At 36.4% G+C, this 12,149-nt stretch overlaps 1 pseudogene; it reads left to right on the top strand.

Annotated features, from left to right (window-relative positions):
* Nucleotides 1–1,633: 1,633 nt before the first annotated feature.
* On the top strand, nucleotides 1,634–7,099 carry LOC130729817 (serine/threonine-protein kinase STY46-like; annotated as a pseudogene).
* The last annotated feature ends 5,050 nt before the right edge of the window (nucleotides 7,100–12,149 follow it).

Consider the following 12,149-nt stretch of genomic DNA (forward strand, 5'->3'; position numbering starts at 1 on the left):
TTTACCAATTTATTATTAGCAACCACTTTTTTTTTTTAACTCAGCAACCACTTTTCTTAATCCTAGAGAATTATGTAAAGGTGACTTATAAATACGGACGGTGGGAGTATATAATACAACTTCTTTGATAAACACTATAATAAAGTTTATGCAACCAGCCCAGGGTTCAGTACACAAATTTTTTCTTGTGCAAGGTTACACAAACCTAGTTTGAATTCCTATACTAGGTAACAGGTCACCATTAATTTAAAATAAATAATAATCCTTTTACACATTTGGCCCCTCTTTCTTATAGTTTAGCCCAATTCTATTATGAATTTTACTATGATGCCAACACAATTTTAGGTGTTTAATAGTTGGCCCATGGTTTCTTCTGCAGCCATGTTTGGCGGCGCACCTCCTCCCCTCTTCGAGGCCGCCAACGTTTCAAAGCCATAGACATCACGGAGCGTGGTCGCTCTCCCTCATCGGGTTCGTCGTTGCCATGGCCAGATCTCCTCTCTCACCATTCTGAAAATCCATCACTGTTTTCTAGATTTCCCTTTTTCCCTGTTACGGTCTCTACAGAGGATATCCGCGGGAGAGGATCTGCATCCCTGTCGCGATTTTCCTTTCTCCTTGTCTCGATCTCTATCTATCTCTGACTCTGCCTTTTCTTTGGTTTACTCTGCCCTTCTTTCTCTTTGTAGTGGCACTGCAAAATGTCGTTGTGGAGTGTGTGTGGTAGATCTGGTGGAGTGTGCGCGGTTGATCGACCATCCTCCATTGTGGCGGCGGCTGGTGGTGATAAGAGGTGGCCGGTGGTTTGATTGAAGGGGTCATGCAGAGATATGGCCGGAGAAAATTGTGGTTGGACGACAATGTGTTGGTTGTGAGGGTGGGGTAGAAGGAAGAAGGTGAAGTGGGGAAGAAGAGGGGTCATAATAGAATTTAGAAGATTTCAGGGTCACTTTAAATTATCTGAAATATAGAATGGGTCATAATAAAGTTTATGATAAATGTGGGCCAATGCTGGAAACACTTAAGTTTTTAAATTAAAAAAAGGGGAACCTGCTAGAAAACCTATGATAGGAGGTTAAACTAGGTTTGTGCAACTTTGCACAATAAAAAAATTGTGTACCGTAAATGAAACTCCGGCCCACACTAAAATTTAAAAAGAATAGTGGGAGGATTCAGGGTTAGGAGAAAAAGAATTTTTTTTAAGACGTGTGTCATTTTTTGGAGACGATCATATTCGAGCTAGAAACATTTACATTATGGTGGGGCTCTAACTTTTTCAGTAGAGTTTTTTCCATCCACAAGACTCAAACCCCCGAAATTTTGCTTAAGATAAATCAAGCATATACCACTTGAACTAACCACCCGTTCGTAATAAGAACAAAAAGACTGATTTCATGATTAGTGGGGTAAATTAATAAAGAACTACTAGTATAAGATAGCTTCTGTCTCCTTAATAGGCAAGAGTGATGATTTGCCAAACCAAATTTAAATACACCGAAGAAATATATAAACTTTCTTAGTTGTGTCTGACTGTGATGTTGGAAGCGAGAGAAACACGGGGCGCTAATATTATTTGGCGGGTGGTGAATGATGCCATCAAAGGATAACATAAGCAAAGCATAAAGATTTCTTGTGTTAATCGACAAAACAATATATACATGTAGAATCTCGGACAAGAACCGCTGACACAAGCAACAAAGCAATATCTCCTTGTATACATTCACTTTGTGTCCCGAATTTTCTTTCATGCAGAGTGCTTTTGATGGTTTAGTTGTTTATTCCACGTTGCTGTTGTATAGAACTTGAACCTCAGCTATGACTATGAGGGGTTTTGAATGAAGTCCCATATCGGTGGGTATCAGTGAGTCAGAATCTGTAGCGCACACACACACACACACACATATATATATATATATATATGGGAGATACAAAGTCGAATGGATTGGCAGAAGGTTGAAGTGTACAGTGAGGTTCTTAGTCGACTCAGGGAATTGAACGTTCCAGAGGCTTTGGTTCCTGGTTTTGAGGATGAACTTTGGACGCATTTTCATCTACTTCCCACTAGGTACCCTGAAATTCATGTTCCTGCTCTGTATCTTTTTGTTTCAAGTAAAATTGAGTTGAAAACAAATGAGGAAAATATCTTATTTTTTGTGATTAGATTGGGTACAAAGGTGTGTTTGTTACTTCAACTCCGTTTCGAAGAGCTTAGTTGAGTTTATCTTATAGCATAAGCGTTTATGCAAGTTGTTTTTTAGAGAACTTAAGTAAATAGTTTATGACCTAACCTAGAAACTGTTCAGATTAGCGTATCAATAAGAGCTTATACTTACATATAACTTATTTTCAGCAATCAAATTCTTCAATTAGCTTATGTGATAAACACTTATTGTCATATTTAACCACTTTTTATGATAGGTTTGCCTTGGATATGAATGTGGAGAGGGCTCAAGATGTTCTTATGCTTAAAAGTTTACTACACATCGCACGAAACCCGACTACGACAACGGGACCTGCAGTTGAAGTCTGCCTTGTTCAGGTAGTTTAGTGCATGTTTGGAAATCTTAGCACACTTTGATTCTAAAGTCAAAATCAATTATGAGAAAAAGCTTGAAGTAGCATCTGAGTGTGTCATAATTGATTGTCGGGAAATGAAATCTGATTCTGATCCAAACAAGCTGCGTGAAGTAGATAAAGTTTTCACCTCTAAATGCTTTCCTTTCTCCTTGGCTAGAAAGTAGATGGTTATTGTTAGTTAGAGATTTCATGCTTCCTTCTAGGGAACTTATTTGCAGCGCCATTGTTTGTTGATAGCTCTCTTTGCCTTAAAAATAAACGCAGTTGACTAGCTTACTGTCTGAGACTGGGCTTGACATTCAAGAAACACATGCTTTTTTCACATTGGATGGCTATTCATTGGATGTCTTTGCTGTTAGTGGTTGGCCAGTTGAGGTATTTTCCCCATATTTTCTTTACCATAGTACAGTAGTTCAATGAATTGAGATTGGTAAGGAAGGATGTTAGCTTCTCTCATGGCACTCAAATGAAAAATGTCTGAATCAAATTGCATACCCTTCTAATTTTGACAACTTGATAACTTTTACTTACTTAAACAGGATGCCATTGATACTTTTCAAAGAAGAATGGAGAATATACAATTGAACTCTATTATTGTCTATCACTTCTTGGTGACAAGTTTACTTGACAAATGTCTATGGTTGAAATTTGCAGGAGACAGAGAAATTAAAACATGTACTAGCAAAGAAAATTCAGAAACTCGAGGTAGGCCCTCCCTATGCTACTTGTATTTCATGTTTACTTTAATGGATGCGTTTTAAGATCTTGCTTTTCCTGCAAGAATGTTATTTACTCATCTCTTTTAAATAACAAAATAAACAGTCGTATCATGCTTCTACTTTACCTCATTCTTTTCAAAAATGTAAAAATGATGTGCAAATATAAACATTGATTTACTTATAATGAAAAAGATCAGTGTTGCCCCTTGCATTCATCTCTTGATTTACCCCTAAATTCCATATGTTGTTTATGGTAGTAGTTGCTTGGGCCCGATTGATTATAATTGTCCAGTTTCCCTTGTTAATGACAATTGCTGATCACTGTAAACATGTTCACAAATTTCACATATTAAAAGTGTAACTGCTTTCCCTGTAGTTTCGATTAACAAGTGTTGAGAGATACAGATACTAGAACTAGAAGTTTTAAATTCTCTGGATTAATGTTTGCTTCATGCAATAATTTAAGTAAGTGAATTAAGCGTTGCTTGCATCTTCTCTCTTCCACTTTTAATAGGGGACTTTATAAATGATATTTTTGGTGGAAATCCAGAAGCAACCACAGTTGAAAGAAAATGGCAGTCTCCCTCTTGCAGAGCAAGGGAAAACTGAGATGGACTTTAGCTCTAGACATGCAAATTTTCCTGATTGTGAAAATGACATCTCAAAAATTGATCCTAGGTGCTTGAGACATGAAAAGAAAATTGCATCAGGACCTTTCAGTGACTTGTGAGTATTATCATTTTATTTCCTTGATATGTTTGAGTCAGTAATTATTGAGTTAGTGATAAGTTGAGGCAGGTATAAAGGCACGTTTGCTAATCAAGATGTAGCTATCAAGGTCCTTAAGGATGAGAATTTGAACGATAGTATACATAGGGAGTTTGCTCAGGAAGTCTACATCCTAAGGTTTTTTTCTATCAAAACTTCCATTGTAATAATATTTATAAAATTTTAATTTATAATCTATGTCCGACTCATGGTCTTTTCACATTTTACATTTGCAGTAAAGTTCAGCATGAGAATGTTGCAAATTTGTTGGTGCTTGTACAAAGCCTCGAAACCTTTACCTTATCACAGGTAAGATTTGTCTTTCCTAGTTTCATTTTGCTTATTGACTGCGATATCAATCTATTGAGAGAAATTTTGTTAATCACAATGCATCTTTTTTTTTTCCTCAGAATATTTGTCAGGTGGAAGTATATGTATGACTTTCTGCATTTACATAAGACTGTCCTTGCTCTTCCATCTTTGCTGAAAGTAGCAATTGATATTTCCAAAGGAATGGAGTATTTGCATCAGTGTGGTATCATACATCGGGACCTCAAAACGGCTAATCTTTTGATAGATGAGAATGGGGTAAGTATACATTGTACATACAAGTTGAAAACATAGTAAAAGTCTATACCTAGATGCTATAAGATTTCATGTAATTGATGATCTACAGTGAACTTTCAAATTCTTAAGGCAAATCTTTGAAAATTTCACATGCTTTATGTTTTTTATAGTTCTGTTCACATTTTTTGTCTGCTACATGTATTTTCATCTAGCACTTTACAAAGCATAAATTAGCATTTCATCTACCATTTTGGTTGCTGAAAAACTTATCCTTCAGGTAGTTAAGGTTGCTGATTTTGGTGTAGCCAAAGTGTAAAAACAATCTGGTATTATGACAGCAGAAACTGGTACTTATCGGTGGATGGCTCCAGAGGTCGGTGTATATTTATAAGTATTGCAATGCTGTTGATTACTCCTTAAATTTTTTGAATTTTATAACTTACAGGCATGGATGAATGAGGGCAGTTTAAGGAAGGCTTCCTTGGAATGAGAATGAAGGCTTTGTATGATGAACAGTAAATAGCTGAAACTTGAACAACTGTTAAAGCTAACTTGATTTTCTTGATTGCTTATGTGCTTTGCAGATGAATAATAACAATTTCTTTTATCCCCCATTTTGTAAATCCCCCCTCCACCCACTTTAAAAAATGAAAGAAATGTGATAATCTTTCAGTAAAAGATAAAGGTAGGCTATTGCTCTTCGATTTTTTTCTCGGGTCGGTTGAACCTAAAAATGTCGTTATCATTGTTATAAAAACTGGGTCGATCATTGAATTAGTAAAGTTATTGATTCACGTATCAATGGTTCAACTGTAAAATTATCATATCATATATGTAATTATTACTTGTCATCAGCCTTTTATTTGCTTTAAAACTCTATTTTTAAAATTAAAATATTTCAATAAACTAAAAAAATAGAAAATTTAAGATTGACCGGTTAAAGTTAGTTCTTCACAACAATTTTTTGAGCAACTTTACCGGTTTTGAAACAAGCTAATTTTGGAGTCAAATAGACCAATGCACCTGACTGATTTTCAGTTCAACTGGTTGTTTCTGTTTGATCTTTAAAACAATGATTTTTACTTATGGTTGCTTTAATTGGTCAAGTAAGTCATCTTGTAGAATTGCATCCCTTGTTTTCCCTTCTACTTCTCATTGAATTGATTATAATTAACCTGGGATTTCCTTGACATATGGAAGGTTATTGGACATAAACCATATGATCACAGAGCCAATGTCTTCTTCAGCTTTGCCATTGTTCTTTGGGAGTTGCTAACAGGAAAGGTAACGCTTTCTGTGCTTTTCACTCTAAGCCTAGAGTTAAACTCTAGTCATTCCATGTCCAACTGAAAATGTACCCTCTCTACTTTGTAAAATTATATTATCCTTTCAATTTTCAATTAGGATTGTGCTAATAGAGCTTAGAATTTGATTGATATGCAAGACTTCTGTGCCTTTCAATTGAAGACTCTCCTTGACACATAGTACTGCAATATATCCTTCAATGCAACTAGCTAGATTATGTACTGAGACTGAATTCTGTGCAATTCAAAAGTTAATTTCCAGCCATAGGACTAACGGGTAAAATACAAATTTCGCATAGAAAAGAGTAAGGAATGATAGTGTCAATGGTTTAAATTGAGCAACAATGTATTTAACAGAAACAGAGGATAAAAAGAGGGATGAGGAATGTTTTGGAACTTTTTTTATTTTGTTTTTTGTTTTGTCCTCATTGCAAGCAGCAGTTGGAATGGTCCAGAAGGTATTTCTTATTGGTTCATATACACACATGTACTTTAATGTCAATCTCACATTAAATATGGGTCCATTTAATTTTCTTTCCAAACACACATTTTTTTTCTAAAAAAATCCAATAGTAACCATTGGATACATTAATGTACATGAATGTATATGAACCAATTGATGCTTATCCAAAAAAAATATATATGAACCAATTGATTCTTTGGTGCAGTGCAGATACGTTTCAGGTTGAGCATTAAAGAGCAGAGCAGTCAGAAAGCACAAGTGCATGTCAACGCATGGTACTCGGAAGCTTGGCACAGACAGACAAGTTAGCATCATCAGAACTGGCAATAACACCAGAATGGAAATTGCAGCAGCAAAAAGAAGCCAAAGAAGAAAGAGATAGAGATAATAATAATAATTAATAATATACTTTAGTATAGTAATAAATATATTAAATATTAAATATTAAATATTAAATACAAGTCCTTAACTTAGGACTTTGAACCAAGCTTAATGGCAGAAATAAAGAGCCAACTCTGCTTCATCTGCAGAGTAACCGTTCCCCAACACGCGGCAAACCATCTTCTTTAATTCATTTATTGCTTTGAGTATATCAAAATTCTCATTCCTTTTTCTTTTTCTTCTTCCTCACATCAAACACACACTCCCTAGTCCCTCCCTTTCATTTCTCAACTCTGTTTCAGTTCTTCCCCTTTTTTTGTTCTCTGCTAAGAATGTCAGCCACCGGCAGCGGCGGTGACGACGGCATGTTCTACCCTCCTCCACTTGCCTATCATGAGGACATCGTCAATGATGCTAGCCTCTTCTGGAACACTCTCAAGCGCTTTCACTATGATATGGGTTCCAAGTTCATGTAAGCTTCAATAATTCCTTCATTTCTTAGATTATAGGAATTTTTCTTCTACCAGAGTACTGGATAATGGATATGTGATTTTTATTTTATTGAGTTTAAATTTTTCCACTTTCTTCAGAATTTAGTTTTTTTTTTAATTATATTATGTGATGATTATACTTGGACCATTTTGCCCTCATCATCTTGTCAAGGATTCCTGTGATTGGAGGGAAGGATCTGGATTTGCACACCCTTTACGTGGAGGTTACTAGGAGAAGTGGTTATGAGAAGGTGGGCTCCATTATCCAATCAGTTTTCATGTTTTTATTTTATTTTAATTTTTTTATTAAATAAACAATTTGTGGTTTGTGGATGATGCATGTTTTCATGTGCAGGTGGTTGCTGAGAAGAAATGGAGGGAGGTGGGCAGTGTGTTCAATTTCTCCGCTACCACCACAAGTGCTTCTTATGTGCTCAGGAAACACTATCTGAATCTCCTCTACAATTATGAACAAGTTCACTTCTTTAAGGTTCAGGGTCCTATGCATTCTTCTCCTGCAGGTACAGTACTGAATTCATTCACTCTTTGTTTTATGGAAATGGATTCTCTGCAGGGAATGTATCCCAACATTCACAAAGTCACCGAATTTGAGTCACTCTGTGTTGATCAAATTGGACGACTTAAATTTTAAGACATGTCGACCTATCTAAATCACAGGGTGCGTGTATTGTGAATGCATGATATCTCGAGATTTGGATTTCCCACCCCAAAGATTAGATTTGCCACCCAGCATTTTAAAAAAAATGCCAGGAGTACCCTTCGGAACATAAACTTCCGAAATATGTTATGTTCAAAAGATAAAGTTCCGAAACCTACAATATTTCAGAAGATTAACTCCCGAAACTATTATTCACAGCAAACGTTGGTTTTTTAAGATTCGGATCATTAAGCTTGAATGGCACAATGGAACAATGGTGAAATGGTGGTGGTGGTGTCTTGTGGTGGTGGTGGTGGAGATCTCGTGGTGGTGGTGCAATGATGGTGGTTGGGAAGAAGGCAGGAAGAATAAAGAGAGAAGTGGAGAGGGTTGGTGGTGGAGGAGGGTAGTAATAAATCAGTAGAGTAGTAGGATAGGTGGAGGAGTGTGGGAGAAGTCATGGTGGCAGGGTGGCAGACTTGTGCACCTTTAATTTCGGAACTTTATGTTCTAAATGATTCCGGTGATTTATATTCCGAAACAGTAAAAATTAGATTTGCCACCCCTTATTTGTAAGGTTTTGGAACTTTAAGTCCCGAAAGGTTTTGGAACTTTATGTTCCGAAAGGTTTTGGAACTTTATATTCCGAAACCTTTCGGAAAGTGAAACTATAATGTCTAAAGACTGGTGTTGTTCCAGAATATCACCTGGTACAATTTCTTAAAGGGAGAGGATGTCGAAGAGGGAGACGATGTCGAAGAGGGAGACGATGGGGGGAACTGGTTTGGAATTGAAATGAAATTGAATGGTTTGGAACTGGGAATTATAAAATCGATTAGTTTCGGAACTTAAACTACCGAAACCTTTCAAATCTTTATCTCCCATAAAATAACACGGAGGGATATTTTAGTAATTCCCCACGTTAAGTGGGGTGGCAAATCTAAATATAGGAGTGGGAAATCCAGTTCTCTGATATCTCTCACTCCATTTTGGTTTTTCTTTTTTCTTATGGTGTAACAGTTTATTTTTTTGTTGTTTTATTCATTGGCATATGAAACTACTTAAATGTAAAAGAATTACCCAATTTTATTGCATGGCAATTTGCAGGTGCATTTTCTGGTGGCAGCTCCTCGTCGAAACCTGATTTTAATCTTGTGGAGTATTCACCTAAGCCTGCAAACAATAGCCCTGAATCCATTGTTGAAGGTACCTAATTGAAAAATCTCAACTTATATAAGAAATGACTGAATACTCAATTTCGACCGTGAAAGTGAAAGTGTCCTGTCAACTTAGTCTCTAGAAAGGGGGATACCTCTGGCCGTCACGGATTGTGTTAAAATCAGTGTAACTGACCGATCCAATATTTGACACAATCAGAACTGCAAGAGTATTTTGTTCCTATAGGACTAATTGTCAAGATGCTTACAGTTTCACATTCAAAATTGAGCAATCAATTGGAATTGTTATTAGTAACATGAAGTGTAAGTTGGAACTGCTTTTGATGCTGAATTGCAGCTAAGGGAGGCCTCTATGGAGAGGGAACAATTGAAGGAAAATTTGATTGTGGCTATTTAGTGTCTGTGAAGCTGGGCTCAGAGGTTCTCAGAGGGGTGCTTTTCCATCCAGAGGAATCGGTTCCTCCTCCATCATCGGTTCCGCAGGATGTCGGAGCCATTGTACCATTCAATCCCAAAGCTCGCCGTTCTGTCCGGAAGAGGAGGAACAGGAGAAGGTGGGACCCTAATTACCCCAAGCCTAATAGGAGTGGCTACAACTTCTTCTTTGCTGCAAAGCATACCAAACTGAAAGAACTCTACCCAAATAGAGAAAGGGAGTTTACCAAAATGATTGGCCAGTCCTGGAACAGTCTTAGCCCTGATGAAAAAATGGTAATTAAATTGTCATTTTGTTATGTTCATTGTTTTGATTAGAGTAAGGTAAAATGTAGAGGGAATTGTAAAATTGTTCGCAGAAAATGTTGGGCGCTGGTAATACTAAGCAATAGTTACAATAAGAAGGAAATGCTCTCATAATCTCTTAATTGTGTAAAATGTCAGTCACGTTTTATCTCATTAATTTGACGACATTTTACACAATTAAGGACTGCACGAGTATTTCTTAAGCCCAAATGAATTTACCTGCGTCTAACACTTCCGGGACCAATTTGAGCATTCACTCATAAAATGTATAATACTTATGAGTTGTGAATGATGCAGGTTTACCAGAACATTGGGTTGATGGACAAGGAAAGGTACAAGAGAGAGTTGACGGAGTACAACGAGAGAATGAAGCTTCGGCAGCCAGAAGAGGTTGAACGTCGTCAATAACTTTATGGCAGAGGAAAGATAGAGTGGCTGGGATTGGAGTTCTATTATAACCTGATGGCTTTTTTAAGTTCATATATTGTTATTGTGGATAATGATCCACTGGACTAAACTATGTAGAACTATTTTTCTTTTTTCTTTTTTTTTTTGAAAACTTTTGTCGTTTCTTAGGTGATATTCACTATGCTGTGTTTTCCTGGGAGGATTTGCTGTTGGTCAGTAGGGAACTGAACCAGGAGCTTCCTGGCGCGGCAGATGAATCGAACCTGGTTTACAGGACGGTTCGGTTTGAGGTTTTGAAGATGGATTGGAAGGGGTTGAAATGGGACAAGATTGAAACATTGGGTGACAAGGTGTTGTTTGTTGGGGGGTATTCTTCGCTTTCGTTTTCTACTTCTGATTTTGGGGGATGTTGTGAAGCTGATTGCATCTATTTCACTGATGATTATTCTGAGTCTAATCACGACGAAGCGTGTGGGAAACATGATTTGGGCATATTTAGATTACAGGATCAGAGCATTGAGCCTTTGGCCTGTTATTCCAGAAATTCATATTCTGGGTTGGGTTGGCCACTTCCAATTTGGCTGACACCAAATCCATGTTAATCTAAGAATCTCATCATGTAAGTTTAGTTGCTTCTCTTACTCTCTTGTTTAAGTCAAATGAATTATTTTGCAGCTTGCTCTATTGTATCTTCATCTATTATACTGCATTACTGATCCTGACATTGCAAACTTGATAATGTAACTGTGTGAAAGTGGCTAATGGTCTAGTTGATGCATGTCTATTTGGTTGAAGCTATGGTTTAGACTCTATAGCTGAACTTGATTTTCTTTTGGAAGAAAAAAGAACAAGAGATATGAGAGACTTGAATCACATCCTGCACTGAATGCTCATAGATATCATTTCATTCGTTCATATTCCTTCTGCAGGATGCCTTGGCTGGATCTAGATTGCAAGGCTAGATCAATGTATTAATGCTGGATTGGATTGAGAGAGAGAGAGAGAGAGAGAGACATTGTTTTATGGTTGATGAAGAAGGGACTCTGATGTATAAATGCTGGAAATTTTTAAATGATTAAGTGAATGTTTATACATGTTGAACAGCCAGTGTTTTAGACTTATAAGTGGTTGACAGAATGCTTTAGTTTGGTGAACATACATTATAGTATTTTAGACTTTTAAGGGTGTGTCTGTTTGGTGATCTCTAAAACTATTCCCGGGAAAGTTCGCATGGGAATGTTGTTTGTCTCGCAATTTGTACAAGTTATGTAAAAATATACCCAAACAACTTATTCTCCGGAAAGTTGATTACACACATTTTATCCAATTTTGATTCTCATGTTAAAGGTTGGGAATCTTATATTCCCATGAGAGTGGAAATTATTTTTTAAGATAACTACCCACTTCTACCATATTCTATCTGATGTTTTTGTATTTTTTTTTTAATAAATAAAACTTTAAAATTTTCATGGGAATTGAATTCATTAACCAAACGTTTTTTAAAAGATGCTCTGGAATAACATTCTCATCATGATATTTTTGGGAATAAAATTCATGGGAATCATTTTCTAAAAGTTGAAACAATCGCCCCTTAAGTAATTGAAAGAATGTTTTTAGTTGAACATATATTGTGTCTTAGCATGTGTGTCGGGAGAGCTTCACAATTCTAACACTCATTGGTTTTAGAATCTCAATTGTATAACATGTTGGATTCTTTATATTAGAGCATGTTTGGATACCATCGAATGAGCTCTTTTTACAGCTTATTCACTAGCATAAGCTTTTTCGTAATAAGAAGTGGTGATTCGATCACAACTTCTTAAATTTTGGAAAAGCTCTAAAGAGAGCTTATTTGGAAGCTAATCCAAATAGTTATTTATGGCTTTTTTCAGGA

The sequence above is a fragment of the Lotus japonicus genome, chromosome 1, assembly GCF_012489685.1.
Source record: "Lotus japonicus ecotype B-129 chromosome 1, LjGifu_v1.2".
In the NCBI taxonomy this organism is placed as follows: Eukaryota; Viridiplantae; Streptophyta; class Magnoliopsida; order Fabales; family Fabaceae; genus Lotus; species Lotus japonicus.